The sequence below is a fragment of the Geotrypetes seraphini genome, chromosome 4 (assembly GCF_902459505.1).
Source record: "Geotrypetes seraphini chromosome 4, aGeoSer1.1, whole genome shotgun sequence".
Classification (NCBI taxonomy): domain Eukaryota; kingdom Metazoa; phylum Chordata; class Amphibia; order Gymnophiona; family Dermophiidae; genus Geotrypetes; species Geotrypetes seraphini.
Genome location: NC_047087.1, coordinates 202,582,849 through 202,602,515, shown reverse-complemented (window position 1 = coordinate 202,602,515; position 19,667 = coordinate 202,582,849). Strand labels below are relative to the sequence as shown.

General features: G+C 44.3%; 1 protein-coding gene across 19 annotated transcripts in view; it reads left to right on the top strand.

The window, feature by feature from the left end:
* Positions 1-19,383, top strand: part of CAMK2G (calcium/calmodulin dependent protein kinase II gamma) — a 543,897-nt gene extending 524,514 nt beyond the window's left edge. For all 19 annotated transcript variants that reach the window (XM_033940484.1, XM_033940503.1, XM_033940486.1 and 16 more), the window contains one exon: positions 16,582-19,383. The gene's annotated coding sequence lies outside the window, so the exon portion shown is untranslated. The remainder of the gene's footprint in view (positions 1-16,581) is intronic.
* Positions 19,384-19,667: the final 284 nt, after the last annotated feature.

Genomic DNA, 19,667 nt, shown 5'->3' with positions numbered 1-19,667 from the left:
CCAAACAAAGATCACTAAGAGCCCTGCGACCAATAAAATCCATCACCTGACGATAGTGAAAATGATCAGTCAACGGTAGATCATAAGCTTCCCTCAAATCTGTAAATGATATCAATCGGCCGTCTTCCACAAAATCCCCCAAATCCATAAGACCCTGTTGGGCCCAAACACGGAAGCGACGATCAATTTTTCCAGGTGCAAAACCCGACGCCATCCACAACGGGGTGCTACGAAAATACAGTCGAGAAGAAAAAAAACGAATGCGCGTCCGGACCCACACCACAAACGTATGGTGCAAAAAAGGGTTAGCCCCTTTAAGTAGTTGTCGAGCCTCTCCCACTGATAACCAAGGGAGCACCCGACAAATTTCTTCAGAACCCAAAATTTTTTCCAAGCGAACCCAGCTCTTTGATCTGTCTTTACACCAAGCTAAAAAAGATTTCAATTGAGCTGCCACATAATAACGCCGCAGGCAAGGTACCGCCATGCCCCCCTGAGTTCGAAATTGATGCAACACACTCCTTGGTACCTGCGGGGGTCGACTCTTCCAAATATATTTAAAAATTTTTCTGGCCACCCCACGAAAGAAAGCAGCAGACAAAGGAATTGGCAAAGCTTGAAAAAGATAGAGTAATTTCGGTAAAACTAACATTTTCACACTTTGAATACGACCATACCAAGATAAAGAAGTATTCTCCCATCTATCCAAATCAGCCCAAAGGGATTGCAAAAGTGGCGGATAATTAACATCAAATAAAGAACAAAGCTGTGCTGGTACATTAATTCCCAAATAACAGAGAAATTTAAATGCCCATTTAAAAGGATATTTAGCCTTCAAAAAAACACAATCTCTAGGGTGCACTGACAAATTTAATATCTCTGACTTATCCATATTAGTACAAAAACCTGAAACTGCACCATAACAAGTCAATTCATTTATAATCCCCGAAAGGGAAATACGTGGATTGATTATCGTGAAAATAACATCATCAGCAAACATCAGCAACTTAGTAGAAAGCCCATCACATATCATCCCATGAATAGAGTGCTGGGCACGAACATGAGAAGCTAAAGGCTCCATAGCCAACGCAAAAAGTAACGGCGAAAGCGCACAGCCTTGTCTGGTTCCTCGGGCTAACTGAAAAGTATCCGTATAACTCCCATTAATACGAAGAGCTGCTAAAGGCTTTGTATAGAGAATCTGAATCCAAGTAAAAAATTTCCCTCCAACACCCATAGCTGATAAAGTGCTCAACAAAAATGGCCAAGACACCCTATCAAAAGCCTTTTCGGCATCTACACTCAGAAGCAAGGCTGGCAATTTCTCACGCTGTACAAACCAAATCAAATGAAGCAATCTACGGATATTATCAAAAGTTTGTCTCCCTTCAATGAAACCCGCCTGGTCATCATGTACTAAATGAGGCATATAACATTGCAACCTACGAGCCAAAATTTTTGTAAAGATCTTATAGTCGGTATCTAGCAATGAGATTGGACGATACGATCCACATTGCGCAGAATCTTTACCAGGTTTCAAGATAAGCGTTATTCCCACTAATCTCCATAAATAAGGCAGCTCCATACCCGAATCCAGACTATTAAAAGCCCGAGTAAGGGGGCCCACAAGTAAATGCCAAAAACATTTATAAAATCGATTTGTGAAGCCATCTAGTCCAGGTGCTTTCCCATAAGCTAAAGTAGAGATCGCCCACTGAGTTTCATCTTCTAAAATAGGAGCAGACAATTGTTCTGCTTCTTCAGGTGTCAATTCAGGGAGCTGCACCTGAGCCAAATAATTATCAATTTGAACCTGAGATACAATATGCTCAGGGGTATAAAGATGTTGATAAAATGAAAGGAAAGCACCAGCAATAGATTCCGGAATATAGCAAGCAGAACCATCAGGGGCTCGCACCATAGTAATCACATTTCTCAATTTTTTGGCCTTCAACTTGTAAGCCAACTGATGGCTCGTCCGATTACCATGTTCAAAATGCTTCTGTTGAACCGATTGTAATTGTTCCGACAATTCATCTAACTGCATCACCTGAAGATCTTTTCGCACTTTAAACGAGTCAACAAAGTAGCAGAAAGATTCCGCTTATGCATTTGTTCTAAATAATTCAATTGTTGTCGTAAGGCTTCCTGTTTTCGCCCACGTTCCCGCTGTCTATGAACCCCAATAGAAATAATATGGCCACGTAAGACTGCCTTCATACTTTCCCAAAATATCAAAGAAGATATCTCATCACTAGTGTTAAACTGAATATAATCCCTAAGGCTCTGTTCTATCCGGAACACTATTATAGGATCCGCTAATAAACCATCACAAAGTCGCCAAAACCACCGTCCAAAAGGAGCCATATGAGGGTGCAAAACAAAGTGTACCGAGGCATGATCCGACCACACCCGCGGAGCTATAGAAACATCAGATACCTGGGAAAGTAAACCCTTATCAATCCCCCAAAAATCAATACGAGAATACGAATCATGCACTGCTGAAAAATAAGTATAATCTTTGGTGGTAGGATATAGATGTCTCCAAGGATCAATCAAAGCCCAGGACGTAAAGAAAGAGTGCAATTGCTTTCTATCAGGTTTTCCATATTGAATCAACTGTGTCGAATTATCCAACCCAATATCATAAGTCAAATTAAAATCCCCCCTACTAACAAAGGGCCCTCTACTACCCCTCGCAACACAAGATCCAGAGACTCCAAAAAAGCTTTTTGCTCTGAATTGGGAGCATAAAGATTACACAAAGTCTATATCACCTGCTGAAGCTCCACTTTCAAAATAAGATAACGACCTTCCGGGTCACGTACCACTTGTTTAACCTGTGGATCAAGATGCTTAGCAAATAAAATCCCTACACCATGTTTTTTAGACCCCTCTACATTCGAAGCAAAATAAATATGGGGATAACGAGGATGTTTCAAAAGCGACTCATATTGAGGTTTAAGATGGGTCTCCTGGAAGAAACCCACTCCAGCCTTCAACCTGTCAGCCTCTTTAAAAAGCAATTGCCTCTTTTGAGGTACATTCAAACCCCGTACATTTAAAGTAAAGAAACAGATACCGTTAGGAGCCATTCATACCAACATACCCGCACACAACCATACTCCCAGCAAACAACCCATCACAACCAAGCATAGCAAACCCCGCATTAATATACAGCAAAAAAAAAAAGAAAGACCCTTTCCCCACTCCTCTCCCCAACCCCCCATTCCCCCCAACCCCTAACAAACCAAAGGCCCTCAATATTTTGGGCTGAAAGAGAAAGTGACATCCCAGCAAACCCCAAATCACGCTAGTCATACAATAGATGATAAGAGAAGGTGCCATATACTCTAAAAGCAATCAAAAGGGACCAGCCAAACTAGAGAAATATACTCCAAGTCTTTCAGCCAATGAACAAACCAGCACAAGAATTCAGGTAAGTCCAGAAGCCGAACCCTGCTCCGAACCAGACCGCCGCTGTAGCCGCTTGCTATTGGTAGGAATTCGCTTCCAGCGTTGCGATGAAGCACCAGTTCCAGATGATGCAGCCGGCTCTTCCAGAGGTGAATAAAGTTGAGCTTCTCGCAATATTATAACGGCTTCCTCCACTAAGGTTACTCTATGCTGTTGAGAAGCTACTTGAAAGGAAAGGCCAAAAGGAAAAAGCCACCGATAGCTAATGGCATGGGATTGTAAACAGCGAGTAACCTCCCGAAAGTCCCGACGTTTCCGGAGAGTAATCGATGACAGATCCGCAAACAGTTCCACTTTGGAATTTTCCCAAGTTATATGCCCCACTTTTCGAGCGGCTTGAAGGACTTGGGCTTTAACCGGGTAGCGAGAAAAACAAGCTACCACATCCCGGGGCCGATCACCCACCCGGGGACCCAGAGCTTGATGAACCCTCTCAAAGTCCATCACTGGTATATGAGCCCCTGGGTCAGCTGCTTGAAGAAAGCGTGTACAGATATCTGATAAATGAGCCTGTAACTCTGTAGCAGCCAATGATTCAGGGACTCCTCAGGCCCGCACATTATTCCGTCGGCTGCGATTCTCTCCATCTTCCAAACGAATCTGAAAATCCTCCTGTCTGCGTTCAAGATGAGCACAACGCGTTTGTAGGGCCACAAGATCTGTATCGTGATCAATCACCCGTTCTTTGAATTCATGTAACCGAGCCCCCATGTCTTGCACCGATTGCCTGATCTTAGTCACCTCCGATTGTAGGGAACTTTGGATTGAGAGCATTGTAGATTTTAAATCAGCCATCCATGAGCGCATTTCCCCACATGTGGCCGGACGAGCATCAGACGCTAGAGCGGAGGACTCCGCACTCAACAAGTTAACGTCCTGATCGCGTTGCAGTTCGCCGACCTCACAAGCCTCAGAAATGTCCGGCGGCTGATATGCATAAGTTTTCAAATTGGCTTGCCCCTTCTTAGTTGCCATCCTCACCCCGCAAGTTTTCCACTCGATAATATCAAAAGAGCGAAAAATACTGCTCTCTCACTGCAGAAATAAAGCTATAATTCTAGCGCGATTCGGAGGAGCAACGATTTCAAGCTACCATCACTCCCGGTGACATCACTTCCTCCTCATGCCCCCCACTTCTTACCTGCTCCTGCCTGCTGCTGTGCACCCCCTTCCCTTCCCCCATACCTCTAGTTGAAATTGTTGCTCCCGACAGTCAACAACATGCTCCTCGTGACCCTGGTGGCTCTTCCTATGCACGGCACTCAGAAGTGACGTCAGCGGGAGAACTGAAAGGTCGCAAAGAGGTACAAGGTATGAGGTAATAATAATAATAATTTTATTTCTTATATATTGCCAAAGCCATAGTAGTTCGAGGCGGTTTACAACGAAGAAGGGCTGGACAATCAGCGAAAATGGTACAATGTTACAATCAGAGAAAATAGGTGGCAGAGAAAAAAAATGGTACAAACAGAGAGAAAAAATGGAATAATCAGCGAACAGTGGTGCAATCGGCAAAGGATGGTACAGTCAGCAAAGATGGGTACAATTATGGCAATGAAAAAAATGGTACAGGGAAGAAGGTCAAGACAAACTGCGTAAAGGACATGGTGAGATAGAAGGGGCCAGGATGGGCATAGGGGTCTTAGGGTATGAATCGGGTGAAACGATTAGTTTTTAGTAGTTTTCCTGAAGTTTAAGTAGGATGAAGTGCGTGAGATGATGTGGGCCAGCCAGTTATTGTGCTGACCTGCTTGGAAGGCAAGAGTTCTATTTAGATATCTTTTGTAACGGCAGGTCCTTAGGGTAGGGTAGCTGCTAAACAGGTGGGTTCTATGTGTGAGTTTGGATGGGCGGTCTAGGATAAAATGGGGTACTAAGTAAAGGGGGGCCGAGCCAAGGATGGATTTGTAGCAGAAACAGGCGAACTTGAATAGCACTCTTGCTTCCAGGGGTAGCCAGTGAAGTTTGTGGTAATAGGGAGTTATGTGTTCCCATTTTTTTAGTCCGAAGATCAGTCGGATTGCCGTGTTTTCAATGATTCGCAATCTTTGTGTGGTTTTTTTGAAAGATCCCAGATAGATGATGTTGCAGTAGTCGATTAGACTTAAGATGGAGGATTGCACAAGTAGGCGGAATGAGGGGGCGTCAAAGTATTTTCTGATGGATCTTAGCTTCCATAAGGTGGCGAAGCCTTTTTTGACCAGAAGGTCGGTGTGAGCTTCGAAGGTAAGCTTGCGGTCGAAAGGGAAAGGGGGTGCATGCATGGAGGGGAGGAATGGGAAGAGGCTGGGGAGCAGAGAGAGGAGGAGGGGTGTCGTGCCCCCACCAACATGGTGCCCAGGGCATCCCTCCCCCCCTTTACTATGTCACTGGTCTTATACTCAGCCAAGAGCTTTGATCACCCTACCTCATTACTTCCAGTTTAAAACCCTCTTCAGTAGATTAGCTAGCCTGCCACCAAAGACACTTCTTCCCTTCTTTGATAGATGTATACCATCTCAGCTCAGCAGCCCTTGGAAAATCATCCCATGGTCCAGGAAGCCAAAACGTTCTCGTCAACACCATCCATGTAGCCACGCATTTATCTCCAGGATACGTGCTTCTCTGACCTGGCCATTAGTCTCGACAGGAAGGATGGACGAGAATGCCACCTGCGCACCTGACTTCTTCACCTCCTCTCCCAGAGCCACAAAGCCACTTTTGATACATTTGCAGGGGTACCTGGCAGTATCATTAGTGCCAACGTGGATGAGCAGCATTGGATAATAGTCATCAGGCTTGATGAGTCTTGGCAATCTCTTCATAACATCTTGGATTTTGGCACCAGGCAGACAGTATACCTCCCGGGACATCATGTCTGGTCTGTATATGGATGTTTCTGTACCCCTCAGAAGGGAATTGGCAAGCACCATTACCTTACATCTCCTAGTGATCATGGATCCAGCAATTTTTGGGATTTCAAGCTTTGGTCCTTCCTCTCCCTGGGATGCTCTCGTCTCCTCCACTTCCAGGGCAGCATACCAGTTCTTCAGTTCAACGGCGGATGGAGTCACAGTACCAATCTTGTAGGGTTGGAGTCCAGCTGTCTTCCCTCAGCACAGCCTCCTCTTCCCACTGCTGGAAATCTTTTGACGCCTCATGAACCATTTCATTGATGTACCTCCCATTATCATGGATGCTTCTCAGTCTTGCCATCTCTTCTCTCAGTTCCTTTACTTCCTTCATGAGGGATTCAAACTGAAGACAGCTTGCACATGGAACCACTCCCTCTGCCTGGGTAACATTTTTTGTCTGCATAGAGTCAGAAGCTGTAACCTTAGCAGCAGCTTTGGTAATATGATGTTTCCCAGCCATGCTGTGGTTGCAGAAGTACTTACACCTGGAAGAAAAAAGAAAACAGAAAAATCCTATCAAAGCAATGCCTTGTTCCTGATTGGCTGAAGAGCCAAAAAAAAGCTCTACTTTGGGGTGGGCGGGAGGGAATTAACCTCAAGGGTCACCTGTGGAGTCTGATCTCTATGAAAGTCCTGAGAGTTCAGTTACATCTGGTTTAGTGTCAATAATTAAAAGCATGGTATGCTTAGAGCATCTGGGCTACAGTATTTTCCCTCTCCTGGACCCCAGCATATATACCATTTTCACAAAGGCCAGAAGTTTAATCACCTAGAACAAGGGTGTCAAAGTCCCTCCTAGAGGGCCACAATCCAGTCGGGTTTTCAGGATTTACCCAATGAATATGCATGAGATCTATTTGGATGCACTGCTTTCATTGTATGCTAATAGATCTCATTCATATTCATTGGGGAAATCCTGAAAACCCGACTGGATTGCGGCCCTAGAGGAAGGACTTTGACATCACTGACCTAGCATTTCCTGGTGTGTCTTCAGCACTTCCTCTGCACTTGACTTTATGGCCTGTCCTATATCACTTTTGTTTTCCTGATAGCTGTCTTATCTTCCACTAGCATCTCATCTTTTGCCACTTACAGTTGTTCCAGCTGTTTCAACACCTTTTTTTCTGGAGTGTCTCTTCCTTTCTCTTCCTCTTTCTACTTCATGCTGTTTTCCTAAGATGTTATCACTTAGTACTTTGCTTTTTCTAGCTAGAGAATTTCCTAGGATAAGCGGCATAAAATTGGTTTTACTCCTTGGGATCTTGCCAGGTACTTGTGACTTGGGTTGGCCACTGTTAGAAACAGGATACCGGACTTGATGGAACTTCAGTCTGTCCCAATATGGCAACTCTTATGTTCTTATGCTTTTTGCAGCTTTCTTATTGATAGTGTTGCTTTTTTTCTCCAGATTTTGGCATGCTTTTTGTAAGCCCTCTTTATTTAAACACTAGTGTTTAAGCCCGTTACATTAACGTTTACTAGAATATATCTGTCTGTCTTTGTTTATTTATGTCTCTCTCCCTGCTCCTGTCTCTTTCTTCTTTCTTTCTGTCTCTCTCCCTCCTGCTATTTTTCTCTCTCTCTCTCCCTGGCACCCTTTGTTTGTCTGTCTCTCTTGTCCCCTATCTGTCTTTATTTCTGTCTGTCTCTCTCCCTGGCCTCCTTTGTCTGTCTGTATTTCTTTCTGTCTCTCTCTAGTCATTAAGCCCGTTACATTAACGGGTGCTAGAATATATGTCTTTCTGTCTCTCTCCCTCCTGCTGTGTCTCTCTCTCTGCCTGGCCACCTTTCTCTGTCTGTCTTTCTGTCCCTCTCCCTGCCCCTGTGTCTTTCTTCCTTTCTTTCTGTCTCCCTCCCTCCCGCTGTCTGTCATTATTTCCCTCCTTTTCCCTGTGCAGCAGCATGTTTACCTCATTTCTCTGTGCAGCAGCAACAGCATTTCCCTCCTCCCCCCCCCCACACACTTTCCTTTGCAGAAGCAGCAGCGGTATTTCCCTTCCTCTCCATGTGAAATAGTAGCAGCATTTTCCCCCACCCCCATTCCCTTCTCTCTCCCCCCCCACTTTCCTTTGCAGAAGCAGCAGCAGTATTTCCCTTCCCCTCCAGGTCCCTGTGAAGCAGTAGCAGCATTTTCCCCACCCCCATTCCCTTCTCTTACCGCGAGCTGTCCTGCTCCATTCGGCCCCTCCCTTCTCTTAACGCAATCTGGCCTGCTCCGTTCGGCCCCTCCACCTTCCCCTCCCATGGTCTAGCCTGCGTTCCTGTAGCTGGAGTCCTGTTCTTTTTTGGCCCCCCTTCCCTTCCCACGGGCTGGCCTTTTGCGGCCGAAGGTTTTTTTTTAAGTTTAAAAGTGCCGGCGGCGTCTCCTCTCACGATCCCCGCCAGCATCGGAAGCCTTCTCCGACGCTGGTGCAGGCTCGTGAGAGGAGCTGACACCGCAGCTTGAGAGGTGGAGAGCAAGGAGTCCAGCGCTGCCGGCCAGTTTGAGGAAGGGAGGGGGGAGTCGCTGCCGAGACCGCTGTGTTAGACGGAGTGAGGGGAAGAGGGGGGAGTCACTGACGTGTTCCCTACCTCCGTGTTGCAAACGTCGGCCGTGAAGTGTAAGGGAGACGGAGCCGGCAAGACCGCACATCACCTGCGAGAGAGGGACCCATGTATGCGCGCATGTGCACTCTGCCAACCACGGAACTATAGATCAGGCAACACGGTGGTAGAGTGCGCATGCACGCTTAGCGTTTTATTATATTAGATGTAGTATTTATAGCATAAAATTAGCAGTCTGTCCATTTATTGTCAGGGATCCACCCAAAACTATAATTATTCCTGTTTATTATTTTTTTTCTTATGAATCTTGTTCTGTCTTTCTGGAGTGGGTCCATGGACAGTTCTGATCCAGGGTTATCTTTGCTTTAAGTGTCTGCACTATCACTGCAGCCTTCATTAGCCCTAATGATAAGGCTGAGAGTGAGCCCTTTCTATTATAGGCAACTTGAATTTTAATGTTTCCTTTCATATGTCGTATTCCCTGGATGAAATTTGGTCTGTATGTTATACAATGAAGTCACCACATGGAGGCACTCGGCAAGATTTGGTGAGAGTAATTTATTCTCTTCACCTTAACACACAGCCGTCCTTAGAGAGAATATACATATCAGTGAACAAGTTTCAGGCTTGTATATACTGTAAATAAGCTGTAAAAGTCATCTGCATATTAGCACACTAGTCCTAGAATTCATACACACTTACTATGCAATGTTGCAAAGATGCACCTTCCTAGAGAATACACGATGCTAATTCAGTAATGTCCAAATACATGAGCACCTGGATACAGTGCTGACATTACGGAGACTGAAATATAGATGTATATATTTAAAAGAGTTGGTCTCTAATATGCATGGCATTCACTTCTAAAAGATAAAGGAATCTAAGTTAACTCAAGAGATAGGGACGAGATAGACATAATACGAACTGATTTTGTTTTTGACTGGGAGGTTTGGTGTTTTGGTGTTTTTAGTTTACCTTCCTGTAAGGGGAGAGTGTGACACAGTGGTTAAAGCTACAGACTCAGCACCCTGAGGTTGTGGGTTCAAACCCCACTTTGCTCCTTGTGACCCTGGGTAAGTCAATTAATCCCCCCTTGTCCCAGGTACATCACCAGGACAGACAGGGAAAAATGCTTGAATACCTGAATAAATCCATGTAAACCGTACTGAGCTCTCTTCTGTGAAAATGGTATAGAAAATTGAATGAATAAATAAATAAATAAGGTCTGTTCCATCTACTCAGAAGTCCATACATTAGGTGATCAATCCATTCCCATGTACCAGATTTTGCAGAAGTACGTTACTCACAACTTTCAGCACCTCCCACATTGCCAGTGGAATGTAGTGCCCCCTTCCGTTTTTCCTTCTGCAAGCAAACTGTGCAGAGATGTTTCTGATCTGCTCTGCTTAGTTTTTCTTATTTTTGGTTATAAGCTCAGTTTTCTGAGGCTTTGGTGCCCTGAGACCCCATATTTGGGGATTCTCTGTCTGGAAAAGGACTCAGGTTTAACAGGGCCAGACTGCAGCTCACAGAGCAAACCTTTGGTTGGACTTGTGGAGCTAGCCTGCTGTGTGCTACTTCAGGGTTCAGGGTCCATTCCCCTGGGAGCCAGCTCACCTTCTGAATTTCTCAGATGCTTGAGCACAGGCTGTGGGCAACCTGAATAAGAACCCCCCATCGTGCTTCAAGGTTCCACGGGGGTAGAGGTCTCAGATGGGGTCAGTTTAACTGACAGGTTGAAGATTTCCTGGTTTGTAGTTATTTGAAATTTCTGAGGGAGAAAGTCCTTTCCATCTCTTCCAGCTGCAAGGAAAGCTGACAGACAGGCACTTTCACAGAACTGTAAGTACAGCCCCATTATTTCCTATGGGGGGGTGTCCAAAAACCTTGTTTTTGAGGATTGGGGGGGTCAGGGTTCTGGTTCCCCACCTCCAGAACTCCTATTTCATCGTTTTTTATTTTTCAAAAAAGTCTCCACAGGCCATTTTTGGTCCAATTTTTTGGCAGTCGCCATCTTGGATTTTAAATTGCCTTTTTTTCTGAAGCCTCTGTCTGCCTCAAAACCCCTCAATTTTTACAAAAATTGACAGAGATGGACTCCTCAGGGTGCGTTCACACCATTTCATGTGAAGTTTGCACTGGATGGCCGGCAGAGGAGTGTCCATGTAATTCATACTGCAGCGCACATGATGGAGTCATGAACTTAGCCCCATCTGTGTCCTCTAGGGCTGGGGAAACGCTGTGGGTCTGGGAAATGGGTAGAAAATCCCATCCAGAGCCCAAATTTTACTAAGTGCAGACGTGTGGAGTCTGTGGAGCCCACAAAAGCCCAGTCAAAGTTCTACAGGGTTTGTTTATCTCCCCTGCACAAGGTTTCTCCCCAGCATTTGTAAATCTCATGTGGAGAGCATTTTTAATAGGTCTAGGACATTTGGCACAGCCTGAAAACCCACTGCTGTTAGTCCAGGGAGCGTCTTCACTTCCTATGATTTCTCCTCAGATAAGCAAGCCAGACCCCAGCGACCACTCAAAGCAAGACTAGCAAGATTGGAGATCAGACTCTACGCCTCTTTTATCTCAGGGCTTGGAGACAGTCGTGGATGAATCCCATTCCTTGTTTGGATCCAGCAGCCAAGTTGCCTCTCTGGCACTTGACCAGAGGGACGATCCTTTGATCCACCGGCTATTCAGGTCGGTCTTTGTCTACGATTTTATAGCAGATGCTATTAAGAAGTGGAAGTCGGAGGCGCAGCATTCCACTTCTCAGTGCATGATCATGAACGGCTCCAAAGACCTCCTTTTTCCAGCACATGTGGACATCACTGCTCTAGTCACTGAGCAGCAGGAGACTCTAGAAGGATCCTTAAAGATTGCAAAAGCCATGTCCAGATTCTACCTGATGACACCTGAGTTCTAGCAGCTGTTTAATTAGCCAAAGGTAGATTCTGCGGTGGATCAGGTCACCAAGTGCATGGCTCACCCGAGTGAAAGAGGAGTTATGCTGAAAGATGTGCAAGATCACAAAGTGGGCATGGTTTTGAAAAGACAATTTGAAGCTCTAGCTCTGGGAATCAAAGCGGCGGTGGTAGTTTTGTTTGCTGCACAGGCCTGTCAAATCATATTGAGACAGGAACCCTCTGTGGAGGAGGACGCCTACCCTCAACTGGTGCTAGAAGGAGTGGATTACATGGCAGATGCCCTATATGATCTTATCAGGGACATGAGCAAAGCATTGGCGTATGTCATCTCTACTCGCAGAATGCTTTGAATCAGGCAGTGGGTGGGCGACTCAGCATCCAAGGCAACCTTAAGCAGACTGCCTTTTAAGGGGCAGATGCTTGTAGGTATGGGTCTAGATGATCTCATGGCCACTGTGATGGATTGCCGCCCTTTCTGTCAGAGAACAGGCCGTGCCGACCCCCAGGAGGTAGTAGTGGTAATTTTCGTCCCTCCCACCATTCTCACCAGTAGAACCCGAGTTCCTCTGCCCAGCGATCCTTCCAGGGTTACAGACAGCAATTTATCAATCCCAGACACAAGCATCCCTCAGAGTCTTACATCAACCTACCCTCCAAAAAGTTCCAATGACATCAAGTTGGTAGCCACACCTTCACACATTGGGAGTGTGAGAAAATTTACTCAGACTAATGGGTGCTAGACATCATTCGAGTAGGTCACATGTACTTGGGACCTGGGTTGGCCACTATTGGAAACAGGATGCTGGATTTGATGGACCTTCGGTCTGACCCAGTATGTCAATTCTTATGTTACTATGTAAGATTGAGTTTTATCATCGTCTTGTGGATTTGTTCCTCAGTTCACTGGAAAAAAGAGGCCATACTTCAAAGGATCTTACATATTTGAGCTGTAGAACCTGTCCCTGATGATGAATTGGGCTCAGGCAGATACCCCAGGTACTTCATTGTGCCCAAGAAAGGCACAGAAGACTGGATGCTCTTCTTAGATCTCAAGGCCATCAATGTGTTTCTAAGAATCCCACATTTCCACATGGAAATGGCCCGTTTGGTCATTGAGGCAATGGCCCTAGGGAAGTTTCTTGCCTCTCTGGATCTGACAGAAGCATATTTGCATATTCCCATCTTTTGGGCCACAGGAAATATTTAAGGTTTCATGTACTTAAGGAACATTTCCAGTTTGAGTCTCTTCCGTTTGGACTGGAAACAGACCTCCCCCTTCCCCACACTTTCACCAAGGTAATGGTGGTTGTTGCAGTTCATCTCCAAAAGATGGAGATCTAGGTACAACTCTATCTAGATGATTGGCTAATCAGAGTTCCGTCCAAACCAGAGTGCAAACAAGAAGTGCGACAGGTATTGGATCTACTCCAAAAGTTAGGCTGGATAGTCAACTTAAAGAGACTCAGAGTTTAGAATATCTGGGCATTCATAGTAACATAGTAGATGACGGCAGATAAAGACCCGAATGGTCCATCCAATCCGCCCAACCTGATTCAATTTAAATTTTTTAAATTTTTTCTTCTTAGCTATTTTACTTCGACATGGCTCAGGGCCACATTTTTCATCCTGAGACATGTAATGTAATGTAATTTATTTCTTATATACCGCTACATCCGTTAGGTTCTAAGCGGTTTGAAGAAAATATACATTAAGATTATAAATGAGAAGTAAGAAGGTACTTAAAAAATTCCCTTACTGTCCCGAAGGCTCACAATCTAACTAAAGTACCTGGAAATTAATAAAGAAGAGAAAATAAAGATGGTTGAAAAAAGAAAACATGCAAATCTTGAATCTTTTAGCAATGCCAATTCCTACTGCTTGGTGTTACCTTTAGGTGTTAGGTTCCATGACAGCCTCCCTGGAGGTTATTACCCTGGGCCAGGGCACACATGTGGCCTCTCCAGAATGCTCTTCTGTGTTGGTTGTCCCCTTAACATCATTCTCTTCAGCTGCAACTCCCATGGACAGAGACAGTGGAGAACATCTTATGCTGATGGCTTCAAGGAGACCACTCATCAAAGGGCATGCCTTTCCAAATCTCAGAGTGGGTGACTCTCGTGACCAATGCCAACCTATTTGGCTGAGGAGCCCATTGTGGGGACCACTCAATTCAGGGTCAGTAGACTCACCATCAGAAGAAGTGGTCCATAAACCGTCCAGAGTACCAAGCCATTTGGCTAGTGTTGAGAACACTAGGAAAGGTCCTGTAGAGAAAGGCAGTAAGCGTGTTCTCTGGCAACGCCACAGCAGTGGCATTTGTGAACAAACAAGGAGGCACTAGAAGTGCTCCCTTACATCTGGAAGCTCAGATGCACTTCTGGTGGAAGTCTGTTTGCAGGCTCTTTCTGCTGCTCACGTAGCCAGAGTAGAAAAAGTTCAGGCTGACTTTTTCAGTTGGCAGTTCTGGACCCAGGGGAATGGTCTCTATCCCAAAGGACATTCAATCTCATTGTGTGTCACTGTGGCAGCCCACTAATGCATTTGATGGCTTCTGCCAAAAACTCAAAAGTGAAACACTTCTTCAGCTGAAGAGAAGAACCAGGAATATTAGCGTTGGACACGTTGGTTCAGCCCTAGCCCAGCCAAGGACTCCTTTATGTCTTCCCACCTTGGCCCAAGGTGGGGTCATCCGCAGGATCACGACTCATCCAGGACTTGTGATCTTAGTGGCCCCAGACTAGCCTCACCGACCATGGTATGCAGTCCTAGTATGTCTCCATCAGGACAGGAGCTTCAAGTTCCCTCTTCATCATGGGCTTCTCAGTCAGAGGCCAGTCCCCATGGAGAATCCAAAGTGCTTTGGTCTTACTACATGACTTTTGAGTCCATGGCCCTACTTCACAAGGGATATTCGGATATGGTTATTGCCATTCTCCTTCTACAGTGGTGACCTATGCCAAAACTTGGAAGGCTTTTCAACAGTGGTGTGAAAGAAACCGGGTAGAAACGCTTCAAGTTCCCATTTCAGGTTGGTCTGGAAAAAGGTGTTGCAGTAGCTTCCCTCAAGGTGCAAGTGGCAAGTCTTTCATGCTTCCGGGTACAAAGAGGTAAAATTTCACTGGCAGCTGACCCAGATATAACCAGATTCCTAAGAGGTGCACTCCTGTTAAGGCTTCCGCTATGGAGTACACCATCAAAAGCGCGCAGGACTTTGGCACGACAACAATCCCATGGCAACATTTGCGCGCAGGACATATGCGTGCCGCCACTTCCACAGCTTTGAAGCCTTCCTGTTAGCGCTATAGGGGGTACCCCACCAGTATTTACAAGTCCTCACGCTCCTGTTTGGGGGGAACCTCCCAAGTACAACGAAAACTCCCATTCTCCTTTCTGTTTTCGCTCTTCGGAAGTTTTCAGTGAAGTGGGGGGGGGGTTTCCTCCACTACTACCCCCCCCAACGGGAGCACAAGGACTTGTAAATGTAGTGGGGGGTTCCCCCCCATACCCCTTCAGAGCGCTAATGGAAAGGCTTCAAAGCAGCGGAAACGGCAGCGCACAAATATCAGCGCGCCAAGTCCTGCGTACTTTTGACAGGTCACACCACTAAGATATCCCTTTTCTGTTGTGGAATCTTATCACTGTCCTAAAGGGCCTCACTAAAGCCCCATATGAGCCACTCGGAAGCGTCCCTCTTGGATGTCACAGTCAAGACTGTATTCCTTGTTGTGGTCGTCACGGCAAGATATATCTCAGAATTGCAAGCTCTCTCTTGTAGAGAGCCCTTTCTCCGGATCACAGAGGTAGATGTGGCTCTTCGGGCTCCAGGCTTCACCTGCTTTCAGCCATTGCTTTGGTACATTACCTAACATATGGACTCCTGAGTAGGTATAGCAGAATGAAAGATTAGGTTCTTACCTGGACAGTCTTTTTTTCTGTTAATCTTCTTCAGAGTCTGTATGGCCCGCCCTCGTTATATCTTGTTTCGCCTGCTTTCTGTCTTAGATATTTCTAGAATCTAAGCCTGGAGTTCTTCTTCTGTTAACCAGATGACTAAGCATAAAGAAGTCCTGTATAAGTAAGTGTATTGTTCAGCCTCTGGCTCCTTTGATGTTAGTGCTTGTTGCACACAGCAGATTGGTTCACTATTGCTGCTATGTTATAAATTCCTGTTGATAATTGTTCTTGTTTTCTAAGTTGCAGAACAGAACAGAATTCTGTGATGTCTGCAGGGAAGTTCCCCATACCCCTCCTTCTTTGTATTTTATTCCAGTGGAGATCAATTGCTTTGGAATGTACTGAAGGGGGCACTACACTCCACTGGCAATGTGGGAGGTGCTGAAAGTTATGAGTAATACACTTCTGCAAAACTTGGTTCACGGAAATGGATTGATCACCTATCATACGGACTCCTGAGAAGATTAAAAGAAAGATGATTATTTAGGTAAGATCCTAGTCTTTTATTAAGCACTCCAAAAAGAATATACCTTTTTTTACTTTACAAGAAATGTAATAAGAGAGTTGGACTAAATAAATTCAATTTTTACTTTTGCTGTACCTGGCTTGGCTACCATTAACTAAGATATATGGCTTTGCACAATACGTTGTCACATTGTTGAAATTGCATACTATTTTACTCAATATGTTGGCCATGAAGTCTGAAAGAACATTGTCTAATTCCATCTTTTCTTGTGTCTTATCTTCTCTCTTACCTCTCCTCCACTCCTGCTTGGAAAACTAACCCTCTTCAGTCAGCATTCAGCCTTTTGAATGGAGAAACCTCTTCTTGACAAGCGGGTCCGGCACGCCCAAGTGACAGCAACAGTCAAGCTCGTTCTGAAGATTAAAAAAAAGTACAAAAACAAAAAAAAACTTTGAAATATAAACCGGTGGCTGCCATAAATGCACGAAACCCTGCATGCACTCCGATGCTCGGGGCAGCTGCCGGCTTCTTGTTGTTTTTCATGGATCCATCGTGTCTGTTTCTGCTGTATGAAGGTGTTTTTAAATTTCTCAGAAAAAAAAACAAATCGCTAAAAAAGATAGAGTACACATATATTGTTTGTGAAACAGGGCTGAACATTCATGCTGCTGTTTTAGAGGCAGTGAGACCGGTGGCAGCCGTTGCTTGGCAGGTCCTTCGGGCAGAGAGCCAAGAGTATGCAAAACCCAAAAGCGAGCTTAGCAAGAGAGAGATGCGGGCACAAGTGGCGACCTTCCAAGCCCCTGCCAGCGTAAAGGCGGGAGTGAAACCGCTGGAGCATTGTTGAGCTCTGCAGCCGCTAACTCTGTGACTAAAAAAAAAAAAAAATCCCCCCTCCCCACCCCACAAAAAAGAATACCACAGGGGGAAAGAGGGGCAAGCAGGGCACAAGCGAGGAGAGTTTCTTTAAGAAGTAAAATAATAATAATGCTTAGGTTTATATATATATATATATATTATATATTTCTTTTTTTTTTTTAACCAATTAAAGCCATCTTGCGGCTGACTTGCCCCAACCCCGTTGTTTGTTCTTTATTTTTTTATCTTGGCTTTCGCCAGTGATCCTGGATCCTGGAACTAAATACTTTTTACGACTAAAGTTTATTAGAAATAAAATGCTAAATAATGGATTTTAAAGGAAGCAAGGGGCAGGGGACAATTAGTCACTTGAGGCAATTAAAATAGTGAAAAGAAATGAAGTGTAACATATGTTTAGAAGCCTGAGAGGCTGCTGCTGTCTGTCCTAGGAGCAGCAATGGTGGAAGAAAATGTCATAGCAAAGACTATAGGAGGTAATGGGTGGGGGTTTGTATATGGAGCTATTGCCCCTTAATGATAACTTTGGGTTGATTCTGAAGCAGACTTTGAAATCCTATGCTGTTCTGTCTTGCATGAGTATAAAAAGAAAAAAAAAAGAGATTTTGTCTGGTGCATAGCAGATGTGTGTACATATATCCATACACCTGCAGAATAGGGCTTTGTGGTTACTGATTTTTTTAGGGAACGGAAATAAGGGGCCTGCTCTGAATTTAAATTCATCAGAGAACTGAGCCATGCTGGGTAAACCCTTTCCCTTCTCAGTCACTTCCCAAATTACCTTCTTTTCTCTTCATCTAACCCAGTTAAAAATAAGATTTCCAGTTCCCCCCTCCCTTTCCAAAGGATTATGTCATACTCTGTACTTGGGAATGGTTTCCATATTCCATCCTGCAGAATATCTGGACAGGAAAAATAATCAAAACAGAAACCCAACGGGAAAACAGGAGTTGATTACGGACAGCCCCTTTTCCTTATACGGCTGGTTCATTAGCCAATTGTTATACTTGTTGTAAAGAGGACGCTGACTACAGAGCAGATAGCCTACATATATCCACTGTGTATCCAGGGATAGTTGTATAAAGTTGGTGCTTGGGGGGAATGTTTTGCTTAGTCAGCTGATAAACCATTTCCTTTCTCTCTGAGGCAGCATTGTTCCCTGATTTTTATCTTTTATCCCTGTTGTGATTTTTTTTAACGGTTTTGTGGATAGGTGTGTCGGTAACTCCTGATTTGAAAACATAAGCAACGCTTTTCATATGTGTGGGTGTGTGTATGTTAAACTGTCTACTAAGCACTTTCTTAGTGAAAGACCATATTCCTGTATCTTTGGGGTGTAGGCACGGGGTATGCCTTCTTAACAGCATGTACTAGTGATGGGTGCATTGTAGAGAAAGGGAACAGATAACGATGGGGGTAACTGAATAATTTTAGCATGTGTTGACATGAACTTTCAATTTCCTTACTTTAAAGCGGAATTTCACGACTATGAGTGCAAGGTTCTTTCAAATTTGGCATCAGTTGATAACTACGTGAAGAAAGAATCACACACTGAGAAAACTTAAGATGTTCATTGGAAGGGAATGAGAATGTTGAGAAGGTGTCATGAGAGGGGCCAGCGCTAACAGGTGTTTTAGAATACATATTTTTTACATTTAAGCCTAATAAGGTGGAGGGAAAAGTGGGATAGAACGTTTTGATCCTTTTTTTTTCTTTATGATGCCAGAAAAACCACAAAAGGGAAAACTAATTTGATCTTTAAATATATGCAGTTAGAAAAAAAACAACAAAAAAACACAAGACAAAAAAAAGGTTTATGCATGTCTTTAGGTCTGTTCCTTCATTGTCTCTGTTAACTTGATGAGTAATAAGGAAATCACTCTGTATTTAGTGAATCTCTTTGGAGAAAGAAAATAACTCTTTTTTGCACTGTCTTTGAAAACAAGAAAAGCAAAGCAAAAACCATCTTTTCCTAAGTTAATGAAATCCTTAGCTTGATATGGTCAGTTGTCTGACAAAGCAGTACACTTTTAGCACTGTTACTGTTATGGGGCTAATGTAAGCATTATATAATATATATTATAAATATCATGTTTTAACAGAATTTGGAAAAGCATTTGATGCAGAATCTTTGCATGACCTAGGGAAATGAAACAATTACCCCAATTTGTTCTGAATGTTGGTAGATCTTAATAGCTTTGTTACATTGAAACCTTGAATGAGAGGTATTTAATAAAATAACATTTAAACTGTATTGAGGCTGTGTTGCTTCATTTCAAGCTCTCTGCTTCTTGTGGAGCGTGAGATGGAATACCAGGAGATCGCCCTCTGCCTCGTTTGACATGCAGGCATAGGTCTGCAAATATTTGATGTCTGCTGCATTTGAGATTTGAGTTTTGGTGTGTAACCATTTAAGGCTGGAATAACTCAAGGGTGCAACACAGTGTGGAAAATGCTCTTTAAAAGGGAGAAGCCTTAAATTTAGTCTGAAGTGCACAGAGATAAGAAATTCATGGCTTGAAGGAAGTAAAGTTTGTG